A 9,028-nucleotide genomic window follows, 5' to 3' on the forward strand; every position below is an offset into this window, starting at 1 on the left:
GCCATTGGCTGACGGATAGCCATGGAAACCCACTGCTCTACAAACGGAAACCAGGAAGTAAATGCCACGTAAACACAATTGGTTGCTCGATTTCTACTGCTTATTGTTGCTAAGTTTTTGTACGACTTGTGTTTTTCATGTTAATATTTTCTGTTTAAGGATTTAACAACAAGGGGTTTGTGTTTTCTGCAGTGTATCTCATCAAAATGTGAATACTGTAACCCAGCTATGTACATTAGAGGATAGACAAAGGAGGCTTAGCCACTGCTGTGTCAACCATTTATTTCAGGCCGTTTAACAAATAGAGAGGAGGTGTGTGTGTGTGTGTGTGTGTGTGTGTGTGCATCAGTGTTTGTGTGTGTGTGTGTGTTTATGTGTGTGTTTGTGTGTCTGTGTTTGTGTGTGTGTGTGTGTGTGTGTGTGTGTGTGTGTTTGGCAGGTGGTGGGGGGCACACACACTCCACTGCCTGGTCACAGTAATCAAGGCGTGCAGTGTAGTTTTTAATGGAGTTCCTGAACATGGTGACTGTGATTTCCTGCCAACATACCCATCCGAATGACATGCTCCACTGTTCACAGCCCAGCAGAGGAACCCAGGGCTTCTACTGGAGGTCACTCACGTGTGGCGCTGCTCGCCCAGAAGAAAAACAAGTGATTAACACTGTGTGTCTACGGACGTGTCTGTGTGAGGGTGTGCATGTGTGTTTACGTGTGTATATATATATGTGTGTGTGTGTGTGTGTGTGTGTGTGTGTGTGTGTGTGTGTGTGTGTGTGTAGTGTGTGTGTGTGTGTGTGTGTGTGCATGGGCTGGCCTCCTTCCGCGCACTCTACTGTGACTAAGAAAGTGTGAGTACTTTAGAGAGAGAGAGACAGAGAGAGAGAGAGAGAGAGAGAGAGAGAGAGAGAGAGAGAGAGAGAGAGAGAGAGAGAGAGAGAGAGAGAGAGAGAGAGAGAGAGAGAGAGAGAGAGAGAGAGAGAGAGACGAGAGAGAGAGAGAGAGAGAGAGAGAGAGAGAAGGGGGAGAGAGAGAGAGGCTCTCTGGTTAAGAGGAGTGCAGGCCAGGCCAGCCGTATCTGCAGGTCCATCCACGGTGTCTGCTTTCCCCCGGCCGGGCCAGCTCCTGTACAGGGGCATAATTAATGTGGGTAACAGGTAAAGGGATACGGAGACGTGGCATAAGAGCAGCTTTCAGAGCTTTGTGTTGCCCCGTTTCCACGGTGAAATGGATCTGCTGCCACTCAGTGCCTCATTGAAGAGCTAAAAGAGAAGAGGAGGAAAGAAGGGGACAGCTGCTGAGCTAACAGGACACTGACAATCAACCAGTAACCCCCCTTCCTCCCTTCCCTTCTCTCTCTCTCTCTACCCCTCTTCTCCTCCTCCTCCACCCCCTCCCCACTAGGCTGAGGGCACTGGGCCAAACTGGAGGGTCCTCGGACACTTTCGCTAATCCCCCCTCTACGCTTTCTATAAGAAGCCTGTGGAACATGCACCCTCCCAAGCATGACTCACCTCCACACACACACACACACACACACACACACACACACACACACACACACACACACACACACACACACACACACACACACACACACACACACACACACACACACACACACACACACACACACACACACACACACACACAAATGCATGCATGCGCACACATGCACACAGGCACACAAACACACACAAACACTTACACACATGTACGCACACACACCTCCCCCAGAACTAGAGAGAGAGCCAGACTGGCCACAGGCAGCTGAGGAAAGCAATTGTAATTTGCAAAAATGGGGGTGGAGGGTTGTTGTGTGTGTGTGTGTTTGTGTGTGTGTGTGTGTGTGTGTGTGTGTGTGTGTGTGTGTGTGTGTGTGTGTGTACGTGCCTGCAATTGTGTGTGTGTGTGTGTGAGTGCATATGTGTGCACGTGTGTGTGTATGTGTGTGTGTGTGTGCTTGTCAGTGGCTCCTCTCAACCCCTCAAACATGCACAGACTTGTAGAGGATCCCCATTTTATTTATATTTCTCTCCCCCTTCCTGTGATCCATCGTTCCCTCCACTCCTCTACTTATCATGCAGTGTGTTGCAGCATGTAGCAGGAGACTGGGGAACTAAACAAGCAGGTGAGGGGGAACAGAGTGGAGGATAGAGCTATGGGTCTGTCTGGGAACAGAGTGGAGGAGAGAGCTATGGGTCTGTCTGGGAACAGAGGGGAGGAGAGAGCTATGGGTCTGTCTGGGAACAGAGTGGAGGAGAGAGCTATGGGTCTGTCTGGGAACAGAGTGGAGGAGAGAGCTATGGGTCTGTCTGGGAACAGAGGGGAGGAGAGAGCTATGGGTCTGTCTGGGAACAGAGTGGAGGAGAGAGCTATGGGTCTGTCTGGGAACAGTGGAGGAGAGAGCTAACAGAGTGGAGGAGAGAGATATGGGTCTGTCTGGGAACAGAGTAGAGGAGAGAGCTATGGGTCTGTCTGGGAACAGAGTGGAGGAGAGAGCTATGGGTCTGTCTGGGAACAGAGTGGAGGAGAGAGCTATGGGTCTGTCTGGGAACAGAGTAGAGGAGAGAGTTATGGGTCTGTCTGGGAACAGAGGGGAGTAGAGAGCTATGGGTCTGTCTGGGAACAGAGTGGAGGAGAGAGCTATGGGTCTGTCTGGGAACAGAGTGGAGGAGAGAGCTATGGGTCTGTCTGGGAACAGAGTGGAGGAGAGAGCTATGGGTCTGTCTGGGAACAGAGTGGAGGAGAGAGCTATGGGTCTGTCTGGGAACAGAGTGGAGGAGAGAGCTATGGGTCTGTCTGTGAGATTTGAAAACACAACACATACTGCTGTCACACCTAGAGAAGGATGTGGCTGTGAAAGAGGAGGAATATCAAGGGTATGAATTTAAACAGAATAATATAATATTCAGAAATGGGAAACGGTTCATGTATAGGTTCCCAGATCCTGACATATGGGCCTCACAATCCTTGGAAGGGAAACGAAGGAAGAGGGGTAAACATACAAACAAACAAAAAGTTATCTGAACCTTTTCCGATCCTGCACACACACAGAGGTCATCAGTGTACAGTGTAGAATGTGACACCTGACCCGCACCTGCAGTGTTCACAGCTGGATTTGGGATGGGCCAGGATACAGCAGGATATTGTGGTAGTATACAGCTCTTCTATAGCTGTTCTCCCCAGCCAGTCAGCCAAGGGGAGATCCAACTAGCCCAGCCAGCCTTTCGGTGGGGAGTGGTTGATATATCACCATAAAGCCTGCAGAGCGAGCAACCATGCTAACTCTCTCTCTTTCCTCTGAGTGCTCGCTCTCTCTCTCTCTCTCTCTCTCTCTCTCTCTCTCTCTCTCTCTCTCTCTCTCTCTCTCTCACTCTCCCTAGCTCTCTCTCTCTCTCTCTCTCTCTCTCTCTCGGACCTTTCCTTTTGTCCTACCTCCCCCTGCTGGTTGCAGCTCTTCCTCCTTCTTCCCTGTTCCTTTCCCAAATCTTTCTGGATGTCTTCCAGCACTCAGCGTGCATCAGAATATCAGTGTTTAGTTTAGTGTAGCCTGCTACAACAGCAAGTTATACCCACAACATAATATCCTGCCTGTTAGGACAGGGTTGGGACAGACTTCTAGTTGTTTCTTTAATTAGTATCTAATGCAGCTATTATGAATGATTTTCAGTTAAAGAGAATAACTGCTGACAAATTCAATTATTTGAAAATAGTGAACTTAATGGTCCATGGTAATGATTCATTTTGTAACTATTTTTCCCCTTAATGGTTTAACGAAAGCTACTGTAGGCAAAGGGACGGACACCGTAGAGCAATTCAAATATTGTCAGTGTTGTGCACACAACTGTAATAATCCTTACCTTTAAACCTTTAGTTTATTTGAACAGCTTAAAGTTTGCACGTATAGATGGGAGAGTGTGTGTGTGTGTGTGTGTGTGTGTGCGTGTATGTGCATGTGCATGTGTGTGTGTGTGTTAGTCTCTACCTCCCCTAACAGTGTCTTTCTCTCGGCAGCTGCCTCCCTGCCTGAACACAATGACAGAGATCCACTGTGTTATTCTATGGTCCTTTAGTCCTCCCTCTTCTGGAGGACTGGACACGGGGGTCTGGCCACGGCCCCTGCCCCAGCACACTGCACCAGCTCTGGGCACGAGAGGTGGAGGTAGGGGCCTGGGGTATTGGGGTGTGGAGTTCTGGGATGGGGGCCTGGGGGACTGCATGGGGGCTGGTGGTTTAGGGGGGTAGGAGGTTGTGTGGGTTCAATTTTGGCACAGCAGAGAGAGAGTCTCAAAAGGGATGGGGGGGTGGAGTGGGGGTGGCAGGGGTCAGTGACAAGTGGCACACATGGGGTGGGTGTGGGGTGAAGTGGGGTGGAACAAGTGCTATAGAGAGGCGAGGGACTGTGTTTTTCCCATGGACCGCTAGCTATCCCCTTCTCCCCCTCAGTCTCCCCCCTGCACCACCAATCCCAGGCCGCTCTCTCTCTCTACCAGCTCTGTCAGGAGAGGAGAGGAGAGGAGAGGAGGAGAGGGGTCAGCTCAGTTACAGACCTCGGGGCCGGCGTGTTTTCAATGAATTGATACAGATGAAGAACTCCAACACAATGAATGGATTACCTTGGTCAAAATAGACCCCCTCGCCTCGCACACACATTCGCTGACACGTACTGACACTCACACACACATGCGTATGTGCACGCGCACATGCACACACACACGGATGCATGCACACACACACGGACGCAGACACGCACATACACACTACTTGAAAAGGTTACTCCTTTTTCAACCTTTTGTTTGGGGTGTAAAATACACCAAATAATTGTGTTTGAAACTGAACAGAACCAAGTGTACCCCAGCATAATGTACAGCCAATTATCATTTTACTCCACATGAGTTACCCATTGTAGAGAAACAACACAAAATGTTGACCAACTAAACTTGAATAAAAATCAGTCAAACAATACTAAGATCAAAGAACTCCATATTCCCTAAAACCATGTCCATCGATCTGTCTCACTCCCAGTGTGTCCGTCCTCCACCCTGTGTTTTGTTGTTTTGCACCCCAGGTCTGAGTGTCTGTTCTGGGGTGGTGCCTGGCAGAGGTGTCCTTAACTGTCCGGTAGTAATGGCTGTGGATGGGCTATGGGCTCTAATGCATGGCTCTCCCTAATAAATCACCATGCACTGCCCTATTTAGACATTCAACAGCTTGGCTAGCCACTCTGCTCCATCAGGCCTCGGAGATTAATGAGAGAAGACTTTGCTTCTCTGGAAGACATGACACACTCCCCCTCCACTCTCCTCTCGTCTGCCCTATACTAACCAACCAAACCTGGGCTCTGCTCTGCTCTGGCAGCTAGCTATCTGTCCTGCCTCCCGCCCTCCTGCCTGCCTGCTTCACGCCCGCCCAGTCTAAGGACAAATGCCTCATCACAAACATACAACGCCAATGTCAAAGCGGCAAAATAAAATGTGGATGAATGAAGGGAAAGTTTTCCGGTATTAATGGACCACAGAGTTGTGATTGATATATTCACGAGAGGGAATATTGTGAAAAGCACTCTCTCTCTCCCTCTCTCAATCTCTCTCTTTCTCTCTCTCACTCTCTCTATGAGTGGTGGTAAACTTCTTCTTCAGGAGCCTTTGTTTGTTGTTCTGAAGTTACAGATGTTAGTCACAGTGATGCTCAACTTGGACTCAGGGGTAGGACGAACATAGTAAATGTCAATCCGGGACACCTCATGATATGTTACGTTTTCGTATGGTATGTATTGATTTGTGGATGTCCATCATCCATTTAGTATGATATGTTACGGATTACAATTTGTATGATGTGTTAAGAAAATGTGTGCAATATGTTACGAATTGCAATTTGTACAATATGTTACAAATTCCAATTTGTTGTGGCTAATATTAGCTAGGTTGCTAGGTGGCTAACATTAGCTAGGCTAGGGGTTAGGGTTAAGGTTAAGGTTAGGGTTAAGGTTAGGGTTAAGGTAGGCTTAAAGTGAGGGTTAGGAGTTAGGATAAAGGGTTAAGGTTAGGGTTAGGGGAAGGGTTAGCTAACATGCTAAGTCGTTGCAAAGTAGCTAAAAAGTAGTAAGTATTCGAACACACAACCTTTGGGTTGCTAGAAGTTCGCGTTATACGTCCACCCACGATATACAGTACGTCCACCCACCCAAATAACCTTCTCTCTTATGTAACCATACCAAACATAACATATCATACTAATTTGAGTGTTCCGGATTTATATTTACTATGTTACGTCTAGTCTATGAGACCAGGCTGTGATGCTTGGAAAATATTGTTATTGCAAGAGTTTCAGAAGTAAACAATTTAATATTCTAATAAAAATTGTATTATGTTTTGCCAAAACTCTAATGGATTACATGTAAATAGATAGTTCTTGCAAATCCAGAGATTCTGATATTGCATTTTACTGAGAAACAGCAGTGTTACTGTTTATGTATCCTATTATTTTTGTTAAACATACAATACAGCATTTAACCCTGTTGTAATATTGTTTCACTTAGAAATATCAGTGGCACAGTTTTAGGGGCCACACTATCAGAAAGTGTTATCATTATAGCCTCCTATACTATTTACTGTCACGCCCTGGCTCTGGGGACACTGTTATGTTGAGCCAGGGTGTGTAGATCTATGTTCTCTATTTCTATGTTGGCCTGAGTGACTCCCAATCAGAGGCAACGAGTGTCAGCTGTTTGCTGGTTGTCTCTGATTGGGAGCCATATTTAAACTGTCGGTTTTTCCTTTGGTTTTTGTGGGTTCTTGTTTCAAGTTGGTTGTGTTTGACCGTGTACTGTCACGTTACCGTCTTTGTTGTTTTGATCGCGTTTCGCTCAATAAAGAGTATGTTTGCCTGCAACGCTGCGCCTTGGTCCTCATCTGTTCCCGACGATCGTGACAGAAGAACCCACCAAGACAGGACCAAGCAGCGTGAGGAGGAGAGAGGATGGACCTGGGATCAGTGGAGTAGGAGTCTCGACTGGGCCAAGCCAAGTGAAGAGCAGAGAGGTTGGACTTTGGAGCAGTGGGGTGAGAGTCTGGCGAGAACTAGGGAGGCCTGGTCCACGGGGAGGAGAGACCCCCAGAAAATTTTTAGGGGGGGGCTCACGTCGTGGACGACGGGGCAGCAGGAGGCCGCGATGGAGCGGTCCAGCGGGTGCGCAGAGGAGGCCGCCAGGTTAAGGGGGCCACTGGTCACAGAGGAGAGGGAAAGTGTGGAGGCACGGCGAGAGGTACTGGGGTGTGTTACCAGTCCGGTCGGGCCCGTTCCTGATCTCTGCGTAGGGCCAGTGGTGTGTGTCCCCAGTGCGGTCCGGTCTGTTCCTGCTCTCCGCATCGAGCCTGTGGTACGCTCCGTCAGCCCAGTCCGGCCCATTCCTGCTCCCCGCACCAAGTCTGTGGTGCGTCTCGTCAGCCCGGCTCGGCCCGTTCCTGCTCCCCGCACCAAGTCTGTGGTGCGTTTCGTCAGCCCTGTCCGGCCCGTTCCTGCTCTCCGCACCAAGTCTGTGGTGCGCGTCGCCAGCCCAGTCCGGCCCATTCCTGCTCCCCGCACCAAGTCTGTGGTGCGTTTCGTCAGCCCTGTCCGGCCCGCTCCTGCTCTCCACACCAAGCCAGTGGTGCGCGTCGCCAGCCCAGTCCGGCCCATTCCTGTTCCCCGCACCAAGCCAGGGGTGCGTATCGTCAGCCCGGCTCGGCCCGTTCCTCCTCCACGCACTAAGCCAGGGGTGCGCATCGTCAGCCCGGTCCGGTCCATTTCTGCTCCACGCACCAAGCCAGGGGTGCGTATCGTCAGCCCGGTCCGGCCAGTTGCTACTCCACGCACCAAGCCAGGGGTGCGTATCGTCAGCCCGGTCCGGTCCATTCCTGCTCCACGCACCAAGCCAGGGGTGTGTATCGTCAGCCCGGTCCGGCCAGTTGCTACTCCACGCACCAAGCCAGGGGTGTGTATCGTCAGCCCGGTCCGGCCAGTTGCTACTCCACGCACCAAGCCAGGGGTGCGCATCGTCAGCCCGGTCCGGTCCGTTCCTGCTCCACGCACCAAGCCAGGGATGCGTGTCGTCAGTCCGGCTCCGGCCAGCGGGGCCAGACCGGACCAGGGGTACTTTGGGGGGTTGGAGAGGGAGTGGGGATCGGGCCCAGAGCCGGATCCGCCGCCAAGGCGGAGTGCCCACCCGGTCCCTCCCCTGTGGTATTTAGTTGGCGCGGTCGGAGTCCGCGCCTTTAGGGGGGGGTACTGTCACGCCCTGGCTCTGGGGACACTGTTATGTTGAGCCAGGGTGTGTAGATCTATGTTCTCTATTTCTATGTTGGCCTGAGTGACTCCCAATCAGAGGCAACGAGTGTCAGCTGTTTGCTGGTTGTCTCTGATTGGGAGCCATATTTAAACTGTCGGTTTTTCCTTTGGTTTTTGTGGGTTCTTGTTTCAAGTTGGTTGTGTTTGACCGTGTACTGTCACGTTACCGTCTTTGTTGTTTTGATCGCGTTTCGCTCAATAAAGAGTATGTTTGCCTGCAACGCTGCGCCTTGGTCCTCATCTGTTCCCGACGATCGTGACATTTACAGCCTGCATCATTTAATCATTTCCATAATGTGTTCTGCAGTTAGATTACACGCAGACATACTCCTCCATTAATAAGGTTTTAATTGCAAGGGGCAAGGCTCTAATTCTACTATCTCTGGATCACTGCAAGAGGGTAAACGGAACACTCATCACAAATGAAACACACTTAAAAAATAAAAGAAACTGAACATAATGACACAAAAAAGAAAGCGAAACCATGAACTTGGAACTGGTAATATCATTGTGGTCATTTTGTTTAGTGTTAAATACTACTATATTATGTATTTATATATATATTAACACTCTGAAGATTCTCTTTTTAAATATCTATAATTTCTCCCTCTCGCTCTCTCACTCTCTCAGAGTAGACACCTCTTTCATCAGGTGAGGGTGAATTCATTGACAACTTGGCTGAACATCAAGGCAGAACCCTGCT

This window comes from Coregonus clupeaformis, chromosome 22 (genome assembly GCF_020615455.1).
Source record: "Coregonus clupeaformis isolate EN_2021a chromosome 22, ASM2061545v1, whole genome shotgun sequence".
NCBI lineage: Eukaryota > Metazoa > Chordata > Actinopteri > Salmoniformes > Salmonidae > Coregonus > Coregonus clupeaformis.